General features: G+C 39.6%; 1 long non-coding RNA gene across 1 annotated transcript in view; it reads right to left on the minus strand.

Moving 5' to 3' along the window:
• LOC117491965 overlaps positions 1–8,371 on the minus strand; it is a 43,232-nt gene extending 34,861 nt beyond the window's left edge. The window contains exons 1-2 of the long non-coding RNA XR_004556806.1: positions 8,209–8,371; positions 6,908–6,988 (exon numbers count right to left, since the gene is read on the minus strand). This is a non-coding gene — a long non-coding RNA (uncharacterized LOC117491965). The remainder of the gene's footprint in view (positions 1–6,907; positions 6,989–8,208) is intronic.
• Positions 8,372–27,565: the final 19,194 nt, after the last annotated feature.

Below are 27,565 nucleotides of genomic sequence, written 5' to 3' on the forward strand. Positions count from 1 at the left end.
TATATATATATATATGAATGAATAAATGACTAAAGCTACTGAATACATCAGCACCGTTCCAATTTGGTTATCGTACTCCTGATTTTACATTTCAAGCGCTATTTCTGAAAAAGGCAGTGAAAATGAAAAGTACAATTCCTATCTCGGTGAGTCAGCTAAAGTATAGAAGCATACACCAGAAGGTCTTAAACACTTTGCTGGAAATGCCATACTCAAACGTTGGTCGTTCCTTACTAATCGACAACCATGTGCAAAATTACCAAGTGAGTGAACCAAAGACAATGGAAAATAGTTTGTATATATATATGATCAATATTTCCAAATAGTGCATCACATTAGTGTTTGGTTTTGACTACAGACTAAAATATTACTTTTTTAAATTGTAACTTAAGTTCGAGTCCCACAGTCATTTCAAATGTTTCAGATGGGGATAATTTGTCAGAAAACCATCTTATCTAAAGAAAATTCTCTTACAGTTAAAAACATTTTTTTTAAATAAAGAAGTACTCATTTTAATAACAAATTATATTTCTGAACAGTGAATAAACTTAACATTAAGTCAATATTATGATAAAATATTTTTGTGATTTAAGCGACTACTTTTTTATTCTTATTATCTTTGCCTTCTCGCCAGCTCTCCAAACTCTGTCAGGCCATTGGAAGCCCTTGGTCAGGTTTTATCAGTGAGTTAACTCCAGCGAAGTAGGCCAGATCGATAAGAACATTCTCAGAAAGGAGCGGGAGCAGAGAGAGTTAGAGGCGCGGGGGAGAGAGGCGCGAGAGAGAGGCAGGGAGCAATCAGAGAGCTATGGATGTGTGTGCCTTCAGGAGTGGATCGATGCTCTGACAGGAGCCCTGCTTTGTTCTCGCACAGTGCTCAGATGTTAGGCGTGCTTAACATGATTGCTTAAAGGTTTTTGTTTGCCTACTTGTGTTTTTGTTTGTCATTTTGCTCTACTTATTGTATATCCTGCTGTCCCTTTTGTCAAGTTAGATAGGTGGCTAGGTTGCCTATCTTTGGTCTCATTGTTCCTTACACATTGATTTCTTTTTTTCCTTCTTTTTTCTTAAAATCAGCAGGGGTTTTAACTTTTTAGCATTTATTCTTTCAATTTCTAAAACATTTCTGGGCATGGTTAATGGCAAAGTCCATACAGTTACTAAGGAAAACATAGCTAAAAAACTGTTCTGAATAAGCACTTTCTAAAAAAATGTAATTACCTACAACCTAAAGCATGCTTTTAAACCTAAAAAAAGTGTGGAATTGAGCATTAAGAGAGACAACGGTGCCCTTCTTTCTTTATCTATGAGGACTGTTTGCTTTAGACAAATTGGTATTTGACATCCCTTGTCATGTCTTTGGGTCCAAGGAATTTTTCATTAATACAAAGCTGCATTCTTTATCCTTACACCGCATGGCCACCCAAACCGAGTTAAGCACTTTGCCTCGCTAAATACTCTGCCAAGAATTACTTCTAACAAGAACTTGGGTGTGCCTGCTTCTTCACAGAAAGGTGATGACCGCAAAGGACAAGTAGGTGTCAATAGATCCGCTCTTAGCGCCTATGGGGCGTTGAGACGCATGAGCTCTTTTCCAAGATAGCACAGATGCGCCCCTTGTCTGAGCACAGCCCTGTCTCATTGTACTTTGGCCTCCCAACCCTGCCATTGCAAGACCTCTATTGCATCGGCTGCATGAGAGGGTCTCATTAGGACAGACAAACGAAAACCGGGGTCAAGGTATATAAAGGTAGCTACAGCTAAGGAGCATGCCTTTAAGATGAGTTGGGAGCTCTACCGCATCCTAAGGCCACCCCGGCAGACCTCTGGCCCTCCCCATCATGACCTCCAATATCTACCATTATTTGATGAAGCAGAGCTTGATAATTATTTTTGCGTGGTTGAAGAAGGGGGCACAGTGTGAAAGGATAGTCTCACTCTAAGGGAAAGGATAGTAGGGCATGACAGAAAAAAAGAAAAAAGAACTCACAAAAAAAAGATCAAAAGCAGGCCTTTCGCTTTTCATGCCTCAGAGGCTCCAAAGAGGATAAGGAACAATTGGGCCCTGGGTATCCTGTCCTCTCTGGCAATTAGACTCAGCTGATGAAGTGAAAGGGATGAATGGCAGGGTTCAAGGCCTTCTCTAGAATTCACACAACAGGGTGTGTTTTTACCTTCTTCTCCTTTATCTTTATCTCCCTTTAGAGTGGCAGAAATGCAGCTGAAATATTTCCAGATGAAGACAATGTGATTCAAGGTGCCAACTCTAAAGCACGGGGGCTGATGAGATTGAGGAGGTGTGAGAGGAGCTAAGGGGGACAAACAGACGTGCATGCAATAATCTGTGCACACACAGACACACACATTCTTAAGACCAGCACAAAGAGATGGTCCTATGTTGTCACAAGATATTTTTATCTTAACTAGCCTGGAATGCTAAATGTTTATCAGCATCATCATCAACTCGTACACGTTGCACTGCAGGTAGTGTATAGCATTCATTAGGAGGAAGCAGATGCTCTTGACATATGGACAATTTTCATGCAGGTAGTGCTCAATGTGTTCAGAAACATACCTGATTGGTTTGTCTTTTAACAACTTAACAAACGTTTTCAATTCAATTTACGGCTATTTAGTTTCGCTAAAGAGCATGATCTTCAATATAAAAATAAAACATATGTCCAATTACATAATAAAAATGTAAAACATCAGACTGCTCTTACAGTAAAAGTAGTTTCAAACGTTGTATTTCCGATGTCCAATGTTGTGGTAGGTTGTCTTTAAATGTATTGTATACCACTGCTATGGATTGTACCTGTCACAAAATGTTCCAAACAATATAGTAGATACAGAAAACAAAAATTGAAATTCCAGCAGCTTGACTGATCAATAGTTAAAAAATGTTGCAAGAACTGATTATGCGACCCTTAGCATCAAGCATATTCCACAGAAATCTGATCCCCTCATATTTCCACTTATAGACCTTGTATATTGTGCATGAGCTGCATTAGTCTATCAAGATGTATGCAATGCAGACCAATTCATCAAGAGTAGCATACAAATTACTTATTAAACTACAGTATCAACAGTTTAAATAAAACTCCATTTAATCTTCGGATGTGTGTTCGCAAGATTAAACAAAGTCAGTCAAATCTTAAAGATAATTAAGTGAACTGAGAGTAAAAAATACATACTAGGCAGTCTGTTTTAAGATGCTACAAACAGACATGCCTCACATGAACTGTTATTAGAAACATCAAACTTCATTCAAGTGCCATATTTTAAACAAACCCACCTGGTATAAATCCAAAGGTATGTTGTAAAAATTAAAACAATTTCCCTTTAACAGTGAATTATTCCAGCAGTGTAGATTTATGCTGCTCTAATATGAAATGCATAAACTTACAGAACACTTGCTGCCATTAAGTTATCATATATTTCACAGAAAATGTCTAACGGTGCCCATGCCAGTAAAAGGGGCCCGAGGCTCGAACGATACTGCCACACTGCACTAAAACCTTAAGATGATTAGTGATATTCTTAAAACCTAGCCCACTGATAATGTGTTTAAAGAAGCGATACGGATTTTCCAAGCTTTCAGTTCAAAGTCTGAGAAGCATGGGGTCAGAATGCCAATGGGCTAAACAAAGAGTCGCCAAAATGGGCTTTGGGGGATTTGAAACTTAGGCCCCTGAACCCCTTTGATCAAAACAGAGCTACTGCCATAGAAATACTGAGCATCAAGTGCCTGGGACTGTGTCACAGCCAAATAATAGTAAGTTATGAGACACTAACAGATACAATAATAGTATAGCGGAATTCTAACAAGTATAAAAACCAAATTGTATAATAATACTCAAGGTTTGATCAACATCTAGAACAATTGAAGGTAGTTCTTGAAACTGGTCTTAACAGATGGCCCTCAGCAGGGACAGGGGCCAACACTAAACTTAGCATACAACATAATAGTTATTGTTGTTTGTATCAAAGTCAACTGTATGAGCAGCAAAGCCTATTCTTTACAAGAAATACACAGTAGTAACTTGGAGTTGTTTAGATGGTTCAATTCCCAATCAATTTTAGCATAAGGTTTGATCAAACCCATTCTGATTTCAATTTAAAACTAATGACATATCTAGTCAAAATAGTGTATTGAAAGAGTTTTTCTCCACAAAGGATGTTATGTACTAACTAGAATTATTCAACTGGCTAATTAGTTACATTTTGATTCTCAGCGAGTGTCCTGTATTAGTCAGTGTATTTGGTGAAACAAACAAGGATACAAATGTTTCTACTGCAACAGAGTTTCGATCTTGAGAAATTAAGTAGGCATGTTTTCCTTTTTTTCCCTTCAAATTGTTACCAAAGTGACGATAAGGCTAACAATGTGACAGAGTATATATATAGCTATATCTAGATTAAATTGGAAAATAATTTAAAATCTAAATCAATCAAAAACCCAATTATGGGTGTTTATCATCTTCTTGTCAGTTATAGCGTAACACCTCTATGAAGCTACATCAACAGCTGATTAGTGCTGGGGACAGCCATAATGACAATAGCAACATATGATGGGGAATACGATCTAACTGAGTGAATTCCAATTAGCCTATGTAAAGTATTGCAGTGTTACTGGTGTTTTACAGCAACAACACACACACCACAGTAAAGTTAGACTGCCTGCAGATACAACTAGAGGACATAAAAGAGCAGTATCTATATAACAACTGTATGTGAAAGACAAAGAAGAGTGCATCAATGTAATTCCATAAGTGTGTCATTATTTTGTGAAAGATAATAACATCAGTCTGATTAAAAATCAATCTATGGCCCTATATATAAGCATATATAGGATTAGTGTGCTACTACTTGGTATGTTCCTGTAACACTATGTTAAGCCTTTCAGCTGTGGTTTTTATTTAATTAAACACTCACCTTTAATGCCTTCTCTAGCTGTTCATGTTTACTGCCTCTTTGACTTCAGAGACATGAAGCATCTTCAGCTGTAGACAATTATACTCATCAGAAGAACATAGGGCCAAAATGTAATATGATACAATCATTTTGGTTAAGAAATTGACTTTAATCTAATATCAAAATAGTAACAGATTTATAAAATGTAACGTGATTATTTGACTGACACTTGCAATTCTAGGTAAAGTGAACTTCCATGTAATGTTTATAAGCATTAATAAAATGTGCCTTCTACAATCAATAGTATTTAAAGTGATCCTCTGTGAATGGAGGACATTTTCCCCAGGATCTATTATTAACAAAAAGCCATGTCATTTTTTTGCCTATTACCACTGACGGATCTCTTCTGATGACACAAAGAGATGGGACACGCAAAATATAATGGGCATCTTGTTTTAATTGTTCAAATGTTCTCTCTTTTTTTTAAGGTGACAGGGCCATTACTCGAAAGTCACCACTTATCAGCAGTATCACTGAGGATTAATGGTTTCACTTGTGCTAGTAAGAAATGTTTAAGTTGTCCCGATTATCAGTGCAGAGAAAAAGAATAATGGTTGTTTGTCATTGTGTTAAGCAGTGAGAGAGAGTAATCTAACAAAACACTCAGTTACGAACGTGATTAACCCTGTCTGGGGAAACTGAATGGGGTGTTTTCTGGATGGTCTACAGCAGTCAAACCACTGTCTAAAACCAATGCTTGTCTTCGAAGAACAGTGTGTTAAACAGATTCATAGTTTAATTATTTACCAGCAGCTATAATATTGTGTTCAAGCCAAAACTACGTTCTTTAAAGGTTATAAATGCAACAAAAATAACAGTTTCTGCACTCAAAAAAGGGGAAAAGCTAGCCTTGTACATCGATTATATTCTTTGAAACTTCATGTAATATTCTCTATAGTATTGGTTTTGTGCAAATTCAGACTGACCGGGTAAAATGACTGTGACCTACAGACCATGGAGAGATGAAAAGGGTCTCCTCTTTACATACAGTACTGTATAGGAACACATTTTCTAAAGCATGAGAAAACAGGGTTGGATAATCATGACTAGTCAATCAATAACCAGCCAACGGTAAAAGAAGACCCAACCAAAAGAGGGAAAAAAATTGACCTTAATATTACACTAGAATGGCTAAACCTTTACGTAATGTGGCAATAAAACGAATAGTCCATTACAATGGCAAAATCCAGATTTTAAATTTAAATTGAGAATTTAGTTTGTTTGCAACAACAGCAATTACCACCACCATAGCTGACATACTAACCATTTAACACATTTGTCTGGTGAAGGATTTCTTTTCCAGCACTGCAGTCCCTGAAGCTTTTGTACTGGTTGTGCAGGCTTGTTCCTACTCGAGTAATCTCCTACATTATTTTCCTTGTCTGTCACCTTTATAGTATCTATTAGCCACTCTCTACTATCTGTTTGTGGGGCATTTTCTCTTCCTTTTCCCCATGAATGTTTTATATATTGGAGGGAGAATGATTGTTCTTTGCAATGAGGCCAGCGCATGGCCTCAGTAAGACAAATTGCTCCAGAACGTCTAAATGGCAGTCAATGATAACTCATTGTAAGGAGAGTAAGTGACTTCCAATGGAGTGGATAGGGGACAGAGAATAATGGCAGAGCACAGGTGAAAAATAGATGTTTGGCTCGGTGTAATTACTCCATTAGGGGGCTCTCTGTTAATCTACCAAACCACAGCAAGTGTTTTTACAGCGATGAGGAGGTGACGGGAGAAAATGACTGCAACTGGACAGAGAGGAGCCCCGCTACCTCCCCAATCACAACACACACTATGAAGTGTTTACTAATGGACAAATGTACTCTCAGTCAGCGCTCTCTGCAGCATCCCACGAGCTACTCCAGTTACAAGTAAGTGTGGTGATAGATGTATTGACAAAGTTCATCATTGAGCTGACATATTAATTACCTGCAATATAGTCCCATGCGTTCAGAGTGCTTTAACCTCCTCCGTCTCACTTGTGTACTGGGAGATGGATCAGCAGCGGGCCTGTTAAACATGAAAATCTGGGTTAGAACAAAAAAAAAGGGGACAAAGGAAAACCCACCCGCTGGAAATCAACTCCCCCATTGTGCTGATTTCCAGACAAACATAATGGTAACAATTTTTTGACCATTTGGTGTCTGCTGTTTCCGCCTGTGGCAATCTAAACAAAAGAAGTCTTGGAAAAAAAAGGCCCAATATGGTCTAAGAGTTTATTCTGACCACACAATCTGTTTTTTTAAGTCAACTTTTAAAACACTGCTATGAGCAGTGCCCACAGCTTTATCACTGAAGCTCAGATTGACCTTGTATTCACCTTTATACTATTTCCCATCTGTTTAGGTTCCACCCTAGAATCCATCCCAGTTGGCTGTAGGCCCACTTTGCATTGGGCTTTCTCAGTTGAACCCTGAACAAAACGCTGTAGGAGCAAAAGACTCTCTATTCGGCCTATTTCAGAGGCATTTCTGCTTGCATCTTAGCATTTCTTTCAACACCCCACAAGCTAACGTGTACTTTCTATGCTATTTCCCTCATGTGCAACATAAAGACATTTAGCCTCCTTTTACTGCAGCTTTTCACTTGAATCAAATCATTACAGTCCTCCAGCATATTGCAGAGTTAACAAAAGGGTTAAAAAGATGTGTTAATGTTGTCAATTCTGCAACTTAGGTAGGCTGAAACCAACATACTGTATAGTGAGACTGATAAGTAAAACACCAACCAATAAACAAAATAAAGTGATTCAATTTGCAGAAAATGTGTCCTTTCTAGTTGATTTAAATTGATCCAACACTTTCATTTAACTTAGATTAGAGTTACAAGTGAATTGAGTCTGTAGCCTACACATTTATCTACATGCTGGGTTATAGCTCTGCTGATCCAAATGCTCACAGCGGCTCATTAGAGGGGAGAACTGACCTTCAACTAGCTTAAAAAAAAAACGTTGAAAGCTATCAGCGGGCAGGTGTACATGGCTGGAAACATACAAAGGCTCCAATAGGGGGGAAAACAAGGTGTCCAGCTGGACAATTTTCACTGCCCCAAAAGCTACAGGTTGCGGTAAGGGGACTTCAAATGCTAAGGACAGTGAGAGGTGCCATTATCACTCAGTGCTGAAAACGAGCACGGTGACCCGATTAAAGCGAGAATTTCTGGGTCACGGTCTTGTTTTTCAATGCTTAATTTGTCTATCGATAGTGACACGGTCCGTGGCTTGCACCTACCTGTAATATTATCTTTCTAAAAGTCGTGGTTCAGACAGGGCCCTTGTCATTGTAACCCAACCCGGAGTGAGTGAGCGGATTGGCCTGCAGCGTGTTGCAGGAGGAAGCACAGCCGGCTCTGTGAGCATGTCGCGGGCTGCGGCGCCGCTCAGTGGCCGCTCCGACTCTACAGGAGCTCCTTCCGCTGGAGCTTTCAGTCACTCATCATCCGGGCATGCACATACACACAAACTTTTATCAAGTTTCCAAATGCTAAACTTTTGAAAAAATATATTCATTTATTTATTTAGCTTTGGTTTTAAATTGTATAGGGCATATAATTAAAGGAAAACATGTAATTTATAAAAAGCTATAATTTTTCTTGAGACATTTTGGATAGATAGATAGATAGATACGTTATTATATTAATCAATTATAAATAATTTTGCATGCTGAGATGACACTGTAGCTTTTCCTAAACGTTGCTCCATGGTCTGTATTGTTTGTGGACATGGAGAATTGAACCTGCATGCATGCAACATTTCTGGAAAATTAATTAAAATGTGACTTTAGTCTTTGAACCATATATACATTAAATAAAAGCACTGTTTTTTTTTCCTAAGGTGCAACTTGAATATGCAGGAATACTATGGACTTATTATACATTATACTTCACCTAAGCTGAAAACGGTTAGCTTGTTTCCGTGGCCTTTGGTGTACAGCAACAAACAAGTTCATACTGTCTGTGGTCCAGCCTTCTCAGGGCTTCCTTTGCATCAGACGCTCTGCCCTTCATCTCATGCTAATGTAGTACAAAAAAGATATCTAGCTTTAAAGACATGGCAGTCAGTTAAAAAAGGCTGTGCTTAGTGTTTGAAGCCATAAATGTGACAGAAGACTTCAAGAGGAAGACCCAAGACTGGCAGTCTAAAGATGAGTGAGAGGCGGACAGGCAACATGTTTTTTTTCCCATCCAGAGGGATATTCTGTGGCCAAGCTTGATTATTAGAGATGAAGGACAGGCTGAGAGGATGTGGGATTGTTAAATCCTTGAATCCTTTCACCAAAGCCCCCTCTATAACATTCTTCGGCACTCCATCTCTTTGCATTTATGGTGCACCCTTGATTTCCCTCTCTTTTCCTTTTAAAGACTGTATGAAATTCAGATTGCCTGATGATATGCAAAGCAGAGAAATATGGAAATATCATTTTGATTTTTTTTAAATAATGTTAGTATACGAATTTGTATGAAATATCCTCAAACCAAATGGACCTTGGACAGTATGACTGAAACCATGTTGGCAAACATTCACAGGCTCATCACACCAATAACTAATCACTACACTCTATATGTAGACAGCGCTTCAACTGTCTGTGGTGTTATGTGAAACCCTGGCTGTGGATTCAAAACCTCTGCTCCCCGAGCTTGGAGAGGCTGTGCTTCATTTGATGCCCTGTCCATTATTGCCAGCATATTTGAAAAGTGCTAAGCCTTGAAACGAGTCCCATATTATTTCAGGCCGGACTGAATATTTCACGGCAGGGGGCAGAAAATGAGACCTTCCCTCAAGAGACTGCCTGCAGTGCATTCTACTTGGTGCAGCAATCGCAAGGTCTCATACTGTGCAAAACACACTTGAACAAACAATTATATATTTATCTGCCACAGATTTTTTCTTCATTTTTTATGTATGGGTTGTATGGGAACTGGGAAGGAAATGCAAAATGGTAGAATACTGTAAATATGGAGAGTCCTCTAGTTTTGTGCTTGCTAAGATTGGTATCAGCACACACACATCAGGGTACAGTGAGTAATCAGCCACCCATAAAATAAGGTGTTTTATCACCACCTTAGGAGCAGGAACACAATCCAGGGAAACTGGAGATCCCTTTGAGTTACACCCAGAGTATAACAGCAGCAGGCTAAAAACAGGAAGCTAACCAGATTGATTCTTGAATCACCAGTGCCTGCTTGAAATTGGATCCTGGTCTTGTGAGATTAGCCAACGACATTGTCTGTGTTCTGCTGCATGATTCCATAAATGTGTAAGAGAGGACACAGCGGATTCAGTTTTCTGGTAACAATGCTGTCTTTTGACTGATTCAGGAGCATGCTGTTGAAGTAGCTTCAGTGGCAGCGTAGCTTGCAGGCACATCATTCATGGGTTCAAGAGTGACAGGACAAGGAAAGTTCCAGAGAAAGCTATCACCCTTGTTATAAGAGAAAAATAACTTATAGTAAGGAACATAATGTGTGTTAAAGTCACCCACTCAAACTGCCCACTGTATATTTATACATTATCGCTGTTTGTATCATTGTTGCAGAATTATTTTTATTTGGCTATCAATCATAACACTACAGTACAAATACAGATATGCATTATGGTAAATAAAAAAGGCAATTTGGTTTATTTTATCTGACTGAATATTCTTTCCTCATTGACATTTGATTTTGATTATCCACCTTTGAATAATACAATTGTTATCCAACAAAAATAGCCATCCATTACAATTTAAAGTTGACATATAAAATATGGTTCAATTCTATTTTATAATATTGGACAAACTACTCAATTTGCACCTAAAGGTAGATTTTGCTAGAGGAAAAAAGTCAAACAACAAAGCTTTGCCTAATCATTGAAACTTCAGCTGGCAGTGACCTTTTGAAAGGATCCATATCTCTGTTCCTGGAAGAAATGATGTGGATGGCAAGCAGTTGTGTCCTTTGTGTTTTGTGGAGATATTGAGTGTTTGAAGTGTTAACACTGACACTAAGCCTTTGGGGCGAGCAGGCGAAGGAAACATGTCACACAATAGGATAGGACTTGGATCTTTGCGTCCCCTTTTCTGACCTCTGACCATTATTGGTTTTCAGGGTTGCTGCAGCCCCGGCTCCTTAGGGGCAGTGTCCGCCTTGATCATATCATCCCAATGTACAAAGTATTACTTTGCTAGTAATTGGACCCTTGAATAAAATATCCTGACTCAGTTCATACAGTAAGTGCCATTTTATTCAAAGTGCTCCCTTTTATTTATTTTGTCTAGAAGGTTTACATCCTACAATTTGTTTTGATGTGGTTCTCTGGATAAAGCATTGCATTTAAAGTATGTGAATTCAATCTAATGTAAATGTAATCTTAATGAGACACTGTCAACAACATATTGTATACATGCTCCATAAGTTACTGTACAAACCTTTAGTGAAATTGTAAAATTACACATTCTGTCTTTATTCAAAGGCTTCTTTATCCAGCCTGCTTTATCCTCATGGTGACTTGGCTGTCTATTAGGCATTTGCTGTCATGGAGACCTTTGTTAATGAATCTTTGAATTTTGGTTGACAATGTTTTTGTGTGATCTCGACATATTTTATGCCTCCAGTAGCTTGGCTGACATAATCCATTGAGGCCACACATAAAACAGTGTGCCATCTGCACCTGGAGCATGGCTATCAGCTCTGTTTCCCCCCCTCACACTGCCTTTGCTTGAGCTTTCTCCTGCCTGTGTGTAGCCTGACCCTGCTCTTCCTGTTCCAGGCTACAGAAGGCAAACCAAAGGCTGCTTTCAAGGGGGACTGTCTGCTCAAATCAAGTCAGAGGCCTTTTAGAATCGGTTCAGAGATCATAGCAAGTAGAAGTCAGGGAAGAGGATGACCCTCTCCTCGAGGCTTGATCGGATCTTGGCCCAGTCAAACCCAGCAGGGCTCAGTCTCTGGACAGCTTCGTCTCTGCAGGCTTTGACTCTGTGATAGTGCAAATGAAAGAGGGCACCAAGAGAGCAGCAGTTCTGATGTGTCAGGCTCAATGTCCTGGCAGTCTCGCAGAGCAAAGTGGGCAAAGCAAAGGACACCGCCAGCAGGCACAGGGCCAGAACAAGACCCCTATATTGTGTGACATGTCATCTAATGGCTGTCCTTTTGTTTTACATTTATGCATCTGAGAAAATTTGGGGCCAATGACATACAGTAGGGCACAATGTATAAGACAAAAAGCAAATGTAGGCAGGCTTTTTCAATAGCAGTAATGAACATAATTTACAAACAATTTACATAATTGTTTTATTGTATTACAGTTTTAATTTAATCCTCTTTGTAAGCAGTTACAAACACAATTACCTTACCTTATTTATATCCAAAAGTAACTGTTGGTTTAGCCTACACCCCTCTTACCTCCATCAGAAATATTTTAACTTACTTTTGTTCAACCTCTACTTAAAACCAGGCATTCAACAACACTTTCTTACATGAAAAACATATATTTTTTCGAAGGTCTCTTGCATATTTTGAGATTCAACAATTATGTCAGATGTCAGAAAACTTGTGTAAAAAACCGAATTGTTTTCTGTAAACATGGCTACATATTGGATAGAGAGAGCTAGTTGTGTCTTGTTGACACACAGGATTATTCACCCTGTGTTTCTGACCCTTCTCTACTTGACTTGGGCTCCCCCTACTCCCACCTCCACAGATCTCAGCATTCATTAAGATTACGTATTTACTTTAAGCCCACCGCCTCTTTGCATAATGGCAAGCAGGTTCCTCCGGCTGGCACAGTGTGTTTCAAGTGCTCTGTGAGGATAGGACTGCATTTTAAACACGATGTGTCTTGCCTCGAAGTTGACCTTGTACAAAAAGCCCAGTGATCTCATTCTTCGCTTCAGTAGAAAGCTGCTGATTCTCTCTGTTATAGTGTTGCTCCTGTAAGAAAGGAGCCCTGTATGGCCTGCATATCACTGCAGGCTACTTCTAGACTCCTTCCCCTCTCTCTTTTCACCAGAAAGGGAGGGCAGGGAAAATGGCTCAATTCATATTGCTTTGATATGGAAATCTGAGGTTAATTCCTCTCTCCAAAAGGAGTCATTTACCAACAGAAAATATAATCCAGCTAAATGCAGGAAAGGAGAGCAGGCATTGTAAACAGCAACGTGGCGAGACTTATCTCCAGTTATTATTTTACAGTGATAGCAAACCTGATAAAGCTATCGTTTACATTTGGAGCCTGCTGATCATGTATCACGGTTAATATTGTATAGTGTTAGTAGTCACGGTTCCTTGTGTCAACCACATTTCCCACAAGGCAATGGAAGTAAGTGGATATCATCCAGTTCCCAATGGATGTAACTTTATCTCAGACTTACTTAAGACCAGTGAACTTTCAGGTCAGCCGAGGTCACAGAAGTACCCTCTACACATTGAGGCCACATTGCTCTGTCCACTCATATAGATCATAATGATTAGATTAAATCGCCTTGAGCTTTGCCATGGCCCTTGGCAGCTTTACTTGGCAAAACTATCTATTATAGAACAAAGGACACGCACTGTGTGAGAGGAAAGTTAGTAACTGTTTTAAAATATCTCCACAAAGAATAGCACTTAAATGTTATGTCTGAAGAGTACATAGAGTAGCCTCAGTGTAAAGCAGTTAGGATAAGACTTTTATGAAGAGCTTTTCCAATGCCTATCATTGCTGGTACCATTTTATCCATGGCTTTATGTGACTGAAAGCATTTATAACACTGACACCCAACAGTTACTTTGATACTGTGCCTGTCAGTCTTAGGCATCGCCAAGCTGTCCTATGCAACTCGGGGTTATGAAGGTTAATATTGCCTAGTGCTCAAGATTCAAATGATGACAGGATGGGTTCATTGATGAATGACTGATAGTTGACCCCATATTTCACTTGTCATTTTGTCCACTAAAGCTTTCTCAGACAAGGTTTGTCAGAAGAGGTTTGCAGCTTAACCCTCAGTTGTCTCCATCCTCCCTCACTGTCTGCTCCACAGCTGATGACTCAGTTCCTTATCACCACTCATCGTCAAATCGGATTAAAACTGGATTTGCTACAGTCTTAACGCGTCTTCAAATAAGACATATGTTATCGTCTGCCTGTGCACTTAGTTTGCTATTTATAAATGTCTGTTATTACTTTTCAGTTTCAGCTGAGTTATTTATATAAATGTTATTTGGCCACATGCAATTAAATAAAATTGACATCAGGTTATTCACAAGACTATTACTAGGAAGTTTCAACAAACAATGCTCAAGCATACAAACACATTTAAACCAAAGGAACATTAGGCAAACATTCAATGTTTCATATGTTCCTTGAAGCACTTCAAAAATAAATACAAAACAAACAATGAGCTGTATTTGGAATTATGTTCCGTATCTTTCAGATCGTTATTTTGGTTAACTTTTTGATTCCCCCTTACCCATGCCATCAATTTTAAAAACGTGCGAAGTTTGGAAGGGCAGTCAGACCAAATGTGCTTAGCTACCAACTGGTGAGTATATTTGAACATTTAGCAGATAATTGCTGAACAATTATTTGATAATAAGTCAAATCTTTAGATATGTCCCTTTTCTATAATGTTCATTTGTTAGTTGCTTTGAAAATAACGAAGAAACATATTATTTAATACCTATCTATCAAAAGCAAGGTTATATTTAAGGTCAGGTGGTGTGATGTCTTGTCTCTTAATAATGACCTTTAGAGATTGACACTTTTAGGCTACAATACATGCATTTCCTTTGTACTGTCACATGCTATATTGCCAGATGGCTTTCAAATAGTAACCTCGTCTGCCCGTGGTAGTCTCATGATATGCCCCAGCTTTGTTGAGGTCTTGATACCCACATCTTGCCCCTGGGTTTTGCTCTTTCAGGATTCCAGCTGGAGGACACATTGGTGAAACCTTGCAGTGATGAGGGCAATATGTCAGCAGTCTGAAGCTCTTCAAGTCATAGCATAGCTGGACACGAGTAATAAGTTGCATTAACTGTAGTTCAGGAGTCAAAGAGTCAGAGGACGAAGGGTATAAACATATGCTCTAGATCTAAAAGGTCAATGAATACAAAATAATTTGATCCAAGTGTGCACAGACGTTTGGGGTCCGTGTTAGTCTGTAATAATATAGTATTTTTTGTTAAGGCTCTGTCAAATATTTAACTAAAGATAATGTGAATGTTCAAATGAAGTAATCAAAATGACGATAACGAATTATGAACATGTCTACATCATAAATGTAAATATATCTGAGTCACATGAGGTAGTCTTTACTTGCCTTTAAAAGAGTAAATTACACCTATACAATTAATATTGTATTACCAATCAAGGTGTTATGTTCTTTAACACAGGACACTGAGGGGTTAATTTCCCAAAGCATGATTTTTGTATCCACTAGTTTCAGGATACAAAGTATGGAACACATCAGACTTTATTTGTCCTTTATACTACTTGGTTACACAATATATTTATTAGTGCTTTGGGTAAGATAGTGTGCTATTTGTTATTTCTTGCTTTCTGGCCCAACAAATATCCCTCCTCATTGTTGATATTGTAAATGTACCCATCATACAAAGAGTCTCCTGATTATAGTACATTTATAATTCCGAGCTAAACATCACTACTATTTCAACCTTCATAGGACTGAGCGTACTGGAGCAGGCACGATGTCCCTGTTAGGTCTCCCTCCTGCCTAGCCTCGGCACCACTGCACCGTACAGCCATTAACCACCATTACCAGGCGGGGCCATTTCATGGTCAAAGAGCATTTTAGTGTTAGCTCTCCCTGGGGCGACGGAATCAGCCAAGTGAGTTTCAATCCTGCACCGCGACATATGCTATGTTTTACATTTTCCCCTTTTTCTCGTTCTATCTTTTGCCTTTACATCTCCCTGTTGTGCACTTTGACTCTGCAAGTGTGACTCAATGTAAGTCAACTATACATGATCAATGGCATGTATGTCTGCAGTGAACTGTGAACTGTACAAACAATGAAGAACTTTGCAACACATCCCTTAATGCATTTTACAGTAATGACGTAATGTTGAGAGCATTCAGAGAATAGCTTTACAACCTCACTACCACAGAATGGACTGAAGAGCTTACGGTATTTATAAGACGATTGACAAACATTATGTGAAGACCAAATGTATTCTAATGTTGTGAAACAACAGTTATCTATTGTAAATGTAGTTGTATCATTATTGGCTGAAACCACTAATGGGGCTCGATAGACTAACTTCTCTTTGCATCACTGCACAATAAAACGTTAATGCTCTGACTATTAGGATGACATTTTCAACCCTGTTCAACTCTTCATCCATTGAATATTCAGCAATGGGTGGAAAGGCAGGGCATTCATTAGAGGGCTGTGAGCACAGAGTTGGAAAAGTTAGTAGGTTATCGTCTTCAAAAGGTTTCCTGACGGTCAGGATGTGAGGGTTCAGTTTCCATATGACAATTAAAAATTGTAACAATTAGATTTTGCCATGCCAAAATCAAAAGCCTTTCTTCAGTGTCATTTTCTAACAGTCCCTGCTTAACAACCAGGTGGTGTAATTAATAAGACAACTGTTGCAAAGGGTGACTAAGTAATAAGGTGAGTTTCAGTATTGCCCTGTACAAGTGGTTCTTCATATGGAACATAAAGTATTCGGGGGCTTGGATGTTGACCTCAGTCTTTTCAAATTCTTTGCACCTGATATCTAATAGCATACAGATTATTTTATGGCTGCGGTCATTTATCAGACATCAGTGCCAACAATTCACTGTGCAGTGAGAGCCAAGCATTTCTGAAATTAGACAATAGGATGACAACTTGAGTAGGTGAGCTGCCGACTGAAGCTGATGGTTTGTCAAAAGAAGAGCCTTTCATCTGAACTACCAAAGACTCTAGACTCTCGTGTCCTGGGTCACTGTCTGAAATTGACATTTCTCTTTGAAGGCAATGGAGCCCTGACGAGATCTTCCCTGTCCCTTTGCTAGAAGGTGGTCATTTGGCCCAACATTCCTGAACCTGTACCCATGCCAAGTATAGTAGGTATATTAAACCTGCTATACTGCAGACTGCCTATCACCTAAAAGAGTCAGGACCAAATTATGGATTGAATGGATTCTTGCTGTGAAATAACATGGTGGACCAAATCACTCTTTCCCTCTGGAAATATCTTTGAAAAAACAGAGACGAAGAGCCTTAAACTAAAGCAGGTTAGAAAATCCCTGTTCTGATCAGGGAGGAAATGGATGTGGAATGTAGACCTTTTGCTGTCTGTTGAGTTCCTCTAGGAGACAATGTCATGGCAAGGACACTGGGCAGTGGTAGACTACATCATGTTGGAAGACTTCTCTGGTCAAAAGTAGAGGCCAAAAAGACAATTTCTATGCAATCAAGGCAACATCTTGACTATAGTTCTATCTAACAGTATCAAATGTGTAACATCCAAAAGCAGTAGAAATGGGCCTTCTGCAGGAATCATGGAAACAATTCCACTTGTCTTGTAACATTAAATCATTCGACCTAATGGTGGAGGTGAACAGACCAGTGGTCATAAAGTCATCCGAAAAATTCAAGTGTAGTTATGTGGTGGCCTATAGAACTTTTCCAAAGTCAGACTGAAGAGTTCATGTCAAACTTGGAATACATTTTTTCTGATGATTGAACTTACACGGTATTATTATGGAATAGCAATTCATTATTAAATACACATCTTCAAACACCTTCCTAATGTTACGCTGAGTGTATATTTATTCTACCTTGCGACAGCACATGGGTCCAAATGCTGTCTGTGTAGGTACCAGAAATCCCCTCGAGTGAAGACTGAAACATCTGGAAATCTTCAGAAATGAAGTAATCAAAGTTGACGTCAAGCTGGTCTATAAAGTTTGTTCACGAGATCTAGCAATCTGGTGCAACATCGGTATGGAGAGTGAAGAAACATTTTTATTAACAAATATCAGTGACTTGTAGTAGTCATGTAGAGCAGTGGAACATAGCAGGCAGCTGTTGCGAGCAGACCCCACTTATAAGTGTTGTGCACGGACTGTCGCTGCCATCTGGCCATTACCAGTGAAGGTGAGGTGATCTAAAATGCAAACATTAGGCTCAACCTTAATGCTTGAACAAGTTAAGGATCAAACTCATTCTAACTACCTACTGACCTATCCTTGACACTTAGAGGCTTATTCTGGGACACAGAAACCTTGAATTCAGTAGAGGTCAGGACAGTGACGTTCCAGACTATATTTTGACGGACAGTAAAGGGGGGGAAAGGGTTTCGGTACAGAAAGACAGCTATAGCAATATTCCCCTGTGCTTTGAAGGCAACCTGCTGATTGACGTTGGCAGAAGATGCCAATGCCACTGGGTGATTCTTGGGATGAGAGCGAGAGACACCACCCACTGTCAAGTTGTACACCAGCTCAATAGTCCACCGAGCACTGACAGTCACCACAGCTGTACATTTTACGCTACCTGAAGCCCAATAATTAGCATTTCTTTTTGAGCAATGGGAAAAAATAACAAACAGAACATGCACCCCCAGACTCGCATAAGCAACTGTGTACACACACGCACACAAGGATGCACCACACACACATAGATTGCACTCAGCACATTCATAGAATTTCTTGGTAATTTATTTATTTTTTGTGAGATGGAGCCCAGGATGAAATTAATTGTGCAGGTTTTGTATTAATTTGTGTCAATGTTACACTTGTCAGCTTGAAGTTGACAAGAGGAGCCATATTCTTGGTGTACAGTAGGAATCCAACATGCTGGTTCTGCCTCCTGCTGCTGGCGGATGACACTCAGGGAGAGATCATTCTTGCTCAGTAGGAAGTTTCCTCTCAGTTGAACTAGCCAGCTGTTAGTTTATCAAAACTTGACTGTTTGACATATGTTGTATCAATGTTGTAGAAAATCACTCCAATAACAAATTAGTTTTCCCCAACTGTATCTGCCCTTGTGATTTGTTTTATTTGCACAGGATATTTTCGAACTACTCTCTGTACATTTTCAGCTTTCCCTTAATTTAGAAAATGATATTGTGTTGCTGGACGAAATGGCTGCTTGTGTTGTGTATTTTGTCCTAGAGGCAGACGTAGCAGGACGAATCAGCAGGCCTTAGGACAAACCTCCCTGTCACCAGAGATGGAGAGCCTGGCCAACTGTGTTGACTGATTGTTAGCATTAGTGGCTGTGAGTGTGATTAATATGCCTGCCCCTCACATAGCACTCTGGAAAAAGAGAGGTGTAGCTTAAAACTGAACAGGGGTGGCCACATTTCACGCTTTTAAAGAAGATAATGCATAACCTGAGCGTGGCCGGCTGTACGTGGCAGGATGGATGGCTCCGAGAGACCAGGTGCTGTTGCATTAATTCCTCCACCCTAAATCAGAGGGAGGATGTGCTGGCCTAATGAGCTTGTTGTGTGGGATGCTGTGAGTGCTGCTGAGACGCTGTGAGAACACACTGTGCTCCAGCTTAGTGAATTTGAGACTGCCATAATTGCTGCATTGTGATGGTGATTTTCTTCTTCCGCATCTAAAGCAGCCCTTAGCATCTGCTTGTTTGCCTGGGCCTCCTGTCTGCGGCGGTCATAGCACTCCCTCTGCTTCGACACACTGGGCCTGTAGCACTCACCAAACATTTGGGCTCTAATTTGAGAAGATTAGGTCCCCATGCTGATAAGTCAAACATTGCATCACAGCCTTTCTGCTGTGTTATGAAAGGGTGTCACTATGCTCTTGCACTGCTGACTAAAGGATGTGCATGTTTGGGGCATCAGTGCCAGCATGCAATACTGCTTGTTGTCGGTTAAGCAGAAGGGTTTTTATACCAAAAGAAACCCCATATACATATATAGCTTGTTAACAGAGGGTTTAATTACCTGTGCCAATATGTTAAACCTAACCCTATATGTATTTTAGGATCCCAAACTAAATATAAACTGCATCTAGCCAGTCTTGCATTGAGCACCAGACAGGACATGATGAAATGCCACCTTCAGTTTTCCATTTCTGTGTGTGTGAAGGCCATGAGATGGCTAAGCGATTAACCGCTCTGCTCACTCAACATCTGTAAGAGGTTCATCTGTGCAGCAGAGATCCATGGCTCGGGCACTCCCTCTGTGCCCCTATGGAAAAAGAGGCCTGCCAGAATGAGGAATGATAGCTTAGGCCCTGATTATTAGGATTAATTGTCTTTTAGTCATGCGGTGGAGCAGGAGTGCCAGGGTAAAGCAAGGTGGAAATAATGAGGGCCAGCCAGCAGTCGTCATGTTTTCTTTAGAAGCGGCCTTCACAAAACAGTTTCTGTAAGGTGCTTCACTCTATCAACACTATTACGATTAGAGTTACCATGAAGTCAAAATAATATGTGAAATGCTTTTGAATGGATAGTTTATGAAATACTCTGATAAACTGTTTACTTTTTAAAATAAAACATTGCATTAGAAAGAATACCGGTGCTCTGTGGCCTGTGAAAACACACCTGCCCAGTTAGATGTGTCTTACATAATAAATGTTTTGTTCATAAATCTCTAGTATTGATCTTCGCCTTATGAGACTATTTTTTAGTTTCACCAAAATCATTAAACTTAAATATCTTGAAAATAAGTGATTATTTTGGGCCAAATTTAGACAAAAAAAAACGACAAAAAAAAGTGGTTGTATATATAACTATAAGACTCCTGTAAAATGTTACTCTTCTCTTTTAACGGACAGCTGAAAGTAGTTCATATATTTCTTTGCTTAGCTCTATACCCCAAGACTGTTTGGATATCTTGAGATGTGTTTTAGTCTTATTCATAAGTATGATTATAAAGCTACAGTATTACTTGTGTTTTCACTGAAGCTATAGCGGTTGCTGCATGTCCTCAATATGAACAAGAGCTGATTTCCAGGAGAGTTGCAAAGAGATGCCTCGTCAACGACAAATTGTCTAAACACCTGTCACTTCCTGGCGTATTCATTCATCATTATTAGATAATAAGTAGGGAATAGCCCCTGAAAACCTCTATTACCTTTATGTACTCTGCAGGAGTGTGCCACAGATAACAGATGAGGCTGGATTTCATGTAAAATTAAATTACTTTTTTTCATTTTGGGCACAATTAATGGGTTTTAGAAGCAGCGAGGCTTAGAGCATTTAGGGATGTGTCCTATCAACTCGTCCTGGGGATTAACCTATCTACTTTGCATTGGCCTCTGAGCGCATGCAAGCAATGCTAATCTGTATACAACCAGACAAGCCCCCTTCAATAACTTTCAAAAACTTCTACATTGATGATGGAATATCTGTCAGCTGGTTGTCATTAATTTTGCACATGATTAAGCGTGCATTTACGACACTTGTCAAGAAGAAGTTCTTTTTTTTTCACAGAACCTTCTGGGAGTCTGAATCTTTTTCAACCACCTATATTTAGCGAATCTGAGGCTGGTGTAACATCTGAGTAAAACATAATAGATCTATGATTTACTTTGCATGATCTTTCATTGAAAAGCCTTACATTCTGTATTATTTATTATTATTTACATTGTTATAAAAACAGCTTGTTCTCTGCATGGCTTATATTTCACCTTCAGCCTGGATACTGTACAGTATGTCCCACTGAGGGAGGTACATTTTTGTCCATGTGTACTCACAGTTGTATGTTTTATGCTTAAAAGCACAGCTGGGTCACCACTAGCTTCCCCATGGCCTTAACTGTGACAACACAGCAACTGAATAAAAGTCATAGGAGAAATGCCTTTGATTGTGGAATACCCTTCCAAATCTTACATAGCCTTGGGTAAAAACATGGAAAAACCACACAGAGGTACAGTACAGCACAATAGAGGCGCTCAACATGAACTAATCAGTGTTTTGGGAATATATAAGTCTCTTTGACTTTCAAAGGCAGTCAAGGGAGGAAAAGAGTTTCCAAGTTGTTTGTCATCTAAACAAATCTTCCCTGCAGCATTTTTTCCTACTTCCAATAATAGTGACTGGTTCAAATGCCAAATTATGCTTTGCTCTGACATATTGCCCACACCATGTGGTGTATGTGTGTGTTTGTATATGAGCTTGAGTATATGTCTTTGTACGTGTGTCATAATGTGTGTGTTTGTGTGTGTGTGTGCCCGCTGTTTGTATGCATTACTGTACGTGTTAGTGGAGGTGGCTGGTGGCGTTGTACCAACTAGTCACGGACCTGGAGGATTATATTTACCATTTCAAAGATTCCTGTGTTTCTAAAGTTTACACACATACATGCACACACTCACACACACATACAATCACCCACCCACACACTGCTTCCCCAGCTTGTCAACGTGCAACGTGGGCTGTGGAGGCTTGTGCGAACAGATGGGAGGAACCAGCATAAAATAAAGTTAAACTAGAACAGAATGACTATGCAAGTGGCGTGGCCGCCCTTTGTTTGCTAGGAAGGTGATCCTCAGCAGCTGGGGATGATGGAACGCATGATTAAAATTACCAGAGGGAATGATTAATATCTCCTTAAAGCACACACTTCCAGCATATCAATCATCTCATTACACTGGAAAAGTTAATTGTGTGAGGGGAGGGTTGGGGCCCCTGAACCATGAAAAAGTAGCCCACCCCTCGACATGTTTACTTACACAACAGAACAGACCCAATAACTCCATGTGCTCTGTACTCTGTTTTGAGAGTTTCAACTGTTTCCACTGAGACAGGCCCCACTCAGCAGGTGACACTGTACTTAACAGTAAGTCCATTTTTTTACTAACTGACAAAACTTTGTCTTTTGAGAAACAATTGATAAGTGTAGGCTGAAAAACGAATGGTTACAAAACTTTGAATGGTTAGAAATCTGAGAAATGAAATGTGCATTTAGAAAGTAGAGCATTCCGTGCAACACATCATGAGTCTCTTACCCCTGTGCACACTTATGTTAACAACACTAGTGAAAATGGTTGAGACATTTCGTTATTCCTGATGCCTTAAATGGCAAGGTTATATACTGCTTGGCTGCTTAATTGAATTGGGATGAATTTCCTGGTAGCCTTGATTTCCTGTAAGATGTGTTTAATTAAAGGACACAGACCTTAACTTTCATGAGGCCATACAGAATTTTTTTAATTAAAGTCCAGAATGTGTTTATGTTTAGCCTGCAAACAGCACGTACAGTAAGTGAGTAGCTGCAGATTATTTAAGTGCTAAAGCATGACGAAAAAGGGGTAAAAAGGAAACAAAGCAGCATACACAGGGAGATGAAGGGAGGTAGGGATCCCTGTGCCTATGGTGGCCCGGATTGCCCTTGTCTTGCCTTCCTTTCCCCTAGCTGCCAGTGTGTCCTACTCTTTGCCCTCTCTGCTCCGCTGCGCTCGCTCCCGTCCCCCCTCCCACCTCTCCCTGCGTGCCTACGCTGCCTGAGCCAGCTGCTCCCACTTCATCTTCAGCAGCGTCACCAGGCGGGGTATTAATCATGTTTTTCGAGGGGGACACTCTGCTATTTATCTCTCTGACACTTCCAGCATTCAGAGGCCCGTTGCTGGGCACAGCCCATTGAGTAGTAAGATTACACATTACTTCGCTCCATTGCTTCTCCCTGCCCTCTCCATTGACTAGCTGTTCGACGGTGGCATCAAGCTCGCAAGATCGGACATAATTTATGCCCTACATGTATAAAAAACACTATTCTGTTTCTCTGTTTTCGCCCTCTATACTTCAATTTGGCTAATGTGCAGCGTGTATACATGTTATAGCTATCATCTATTGTTTTCCATATAGTAAGTGATGTAGTATTAAGACAGAATAACACTACTACTGCAAAATCAATTTAATGTGAAACACATTGTGACAGAACTTTGAAATTGGTTTTCTACGTGCCAGAGTGTAAAATATTACTACATGCAAATGATTCACACTTTTTCCTTTTAATAAGACTTGGTAACATTTCAATATGTGTGATATTTTACTTATAGTCACTAAAAATTGTTCAGAATGAGTGGTACTATTATTTCTGCATTTCATCGAGAAGGTGTCTACTTTCAGTCAGTGATGCACTCTCACGGTATTCAGTTTTCAAAGAGAGAGTCAGTGGAAATGGTTGAATCTGTGAAATCCAATTACATGTGTTGACCCTTTACTTTTTCACTTACAATGCACCATGAGGCACTTTTACAACAACTCCCGTTCAGTTCATTGCATAGATTTGAGTCTCAATCTAATCCTCTTGCTTTTGAGTAGGCGATGAATTGCAGGAATGAATGCACCACCATTCTCCAGATATTTGGTTCAGATTCAGTTTGTTAAATGTATGAGAATGCTCAGGCTAAAGTAATCTACTACCTCTCCCCGATGGAAGTTTCTCAAACAAGTGAATTATACTGAGTATGAAAAAGGTGTCTTAGAGAAACAGGAAGCAGTTACGTTGGCTGATGGCCAGTCTAATGGGCTGATGGGAAAGCTGAATGAAGGAGTGATTCTCTAGGGATCCGCTGAGCTTTTGGTAGAGTTCTGAATCGAGAGTGTCAACTAACTCCTCCACTGCTGAAAATGGAGGGTAAAAGTGCATTGAAATCCTGCCAAATAGTAAATCAAATATGTGTTCAAAAAGGAAGTGAACATTTTTAGAACAATAGAGTTAAGTACACCCTTAACCCCCACCATGCCCTCGTTCGCTCTTTTTCTCTCGTTTTCTCTCTCTCTGTCTCTCTCATTCTCTCATTTTTTCTGTCTCTACCATTTTCTCGTTCTATCAGTCACACAATAATAGGCTGCGTACAGAAGCTAAGTTAGGAGTCATTTATCTGTTGACAACGAGATGTAAATGTACTATAATAATAGCTCTTATTGCACAATGTTGGCTGGAGAAATGCTGTGGAAACATGCTGTATGTTATTCATCACATAATGTTTAGAGGTCAGCAGGGGATTTGAAGCACCTCTTTGCTGATTTTCAACTTGACATAAATTAATATATACAAGATATAATTGTGGCATTAATCTAACCGGATTGCTACTGTCCCCTGGATGATGTACACTCCATAAAGTAAGAATCTACACTTCTTCATGTGGATACAGGCCTCTCCAAATTCAAACAGCCAAAAAATTGTTCTGTCATCTTGTGAGCTTGCTAATAGCTAAAACTAACTTGTCATAGAGGGAGGTGTAAACTGCTGGCTTTAGCTTTAGCTAACAATCTTTCGCACCAAAACAAATCTCCAAAGAATTGTTGCAATCAGTGAATGTGCTTGCCAAGATGAAGTCAATTTGCATAGGGTTCAATTTTAACACATATTCACACTGTTTACTAATCGCACAGCATCTTGACAGAGCTTGTTTGAGGGAAGGGAGAGCCAAAGATTCCAAAATGCAGAAAGCTATCATATAATATGTCTCACCATTTAGTTTCTTTTTTTGTATATAAACCTCCAAAAAACATGCCATGATTTCAGTTGTTAGATAAAGTGGATGATACAAATATGTTCCTTTGATTTAAGTATGATAACAAAAATTCAGATTATAAATATTCACAATCCACCAGAAGACATTTATACATGTACTGATTAGATGTTAATGAGTGCAGTTCCTTGATTGAATTCAAGCATCCGAAATGCTTGAATTCAGTCCTAAACTGATTGTTAAATAAATGTAATTGTCAAAGCAAAACATTTATTTTAAAACAGTTTTGCCTTTAAAATTGGACTTAAATTTGACTCAAAACCCACACTAATGGTAATGGTTCAGTTTTACATTTTAAATAAAAAAAATGATATGTAAACAGTATAGCCTGTGTATTGATTCTCTCACTGTAGTTAGTCATGTTGTGGTTAATCTTTTTTATCCTTTTACATTGTCTTAATTCAGGAAATAGACAAGGGCCCCGCACTTTAGTGAACAATGAAAACATTCAGAGTCTGGAATATGCTTAAACGTGAGGCCCACCCCCACACCCCAGATGTTTTACACAAGTGGATCCGTCACTCTCTTCAAGTCCCTGCTGCTCAAAGTCCATGCTTCTGCTGATATGAGACAGGAAATGGCTGCAACGAGGCTTAATGGCTAATGTCTACCTACTCTGTGTGTAAGTGCTTCACTACAGAGCTGCAAGGAGTGGGTGTTAGTGCGGAAAAGAGAGGGGTGCTGTTGGTTAAGGTGCACTGTAGGGGGCAGAAAGACTTAATAAAGTGATGATATATGACATCTAAAGGCTAAATATAGCTAACGATTGAAGACAGGGGTAGTCAGATTTGCATAGGTCTTTAAGTGTCTGCGAAAGTGAGTGTGTCTTTGTATCTGAGTGCCTGAGTGCCTGTGTGTGGTTTCCACTCACCTGGTATTTTGGATGTCCCTATCATGTATTCATATAAGGCAAAGGTTTAGGAATGTTAACCATCAGTCAGTGTGACACTGGTTCTGAGACTGTTGGCTTCTGTATAGACGATGGCTCTCAGATGAAAGTCCTGGACTCTCTTCAAAAACCTTGGAAATGGAGCTTGGTATATAGCTAGCAGTGATAACAAGAATTTGGCTTCAAACGGGGAGAACATCAAATACCTGTGTGTGTGGTGTGTGTGTGTGTGTGTGTGTGTGTGTGTGTGTGTGTGTGTGTGTGTGTGTGTGTGTGTGTGTGTGTGTGTGTGTGTGTGTGTGTGTGTGTGTGTGTGTGTGTGTGTGTGTGTGTGTGTGTGTGTGTGTGTGTGTGTGTGTGTGTGTATCTAAACATGCTGTACATTTCTGTGTTTCTATCCGCCATTATGATACTGTTTGAGTGCGTATATGTGTTTGCGTGTGTGTGTTTGTTTGTATGTGTGTGTTTTTGCAGCAAAACCCTCCCGTTTCTGCTCTAATGACACAGTATGTTGCGGCTGAGGGCACAGGATTTGGACATATGTTCACCTTTCTTTTGATGAACGGAAATTGAGACCAGAAGAAAGGGGACAACATTTGGACCAGGGACTCACCAAAGGGAATAAGATGAAAAGGGAAAGACTCGATGGCTAGTGAAACCCTGTCATGACCAGCAGAGTGGCCCATTCATCTGCTCTAATTCAGGGCATTAGTGCCTCACAGGATCAACATTGTCAAGGCTACAGACACGAATTGTTACAGACCTCACTGCTGTAGATTCTTTCATGTGTCTCACAGCATTCTTTTATGCACTAGATTTCATAACCGTGTGTGATAGTGGGGTCATTATGGTGGCATCAAAGTGAAGTGCCACACTTTCAAGAAGCAAGACATTATAATAGCACATGGAGCACTTCATTTTAATATTTGTTTTGAAAAGTGCTGAGAAAATGTCCTGTTCACATGCTGTGACCTTAAGAGTAAAAGTAGTAATAATGAAGTGTTAGCATGATTAATTACCCCATCTGCCACTGAATCCTGGAGGACTGCTGATATTCTATCTCCAAATTTTCTATTGATTCTGATCAGACTGTGAAAAGTTGTGGCATGACCTTTCTTTACAATTCCCTTGCTTGGGTCTCTCTCAGCATCTGTGTCTCTCAGCACTAGAAAGGCTCATTAATGGTGTTGCAGGTGCCTTTATTGCTATGTCCCATCTTTGGACCTATGATTGATTGTTGGCATCGAGTGAAATTGGAAATGCTCTTTGCTGT

This window comes from Trematomus bernacchii, unplaced genomic scaffold (assembly GCF_902827165.1).
Source record: "Trematomus bernacchii unplaced genomic scaffold, fTreBer1.1, whole genome shotgun sequence".
In the NCBI taxonomy this organism is placed as follows: domain Eukaryota; kingdom Metazoa; phylum Chordata; class Actinopteri; order Perciformes; family Nototheniidae; genus Trematomus; species Trematomus bernacchii.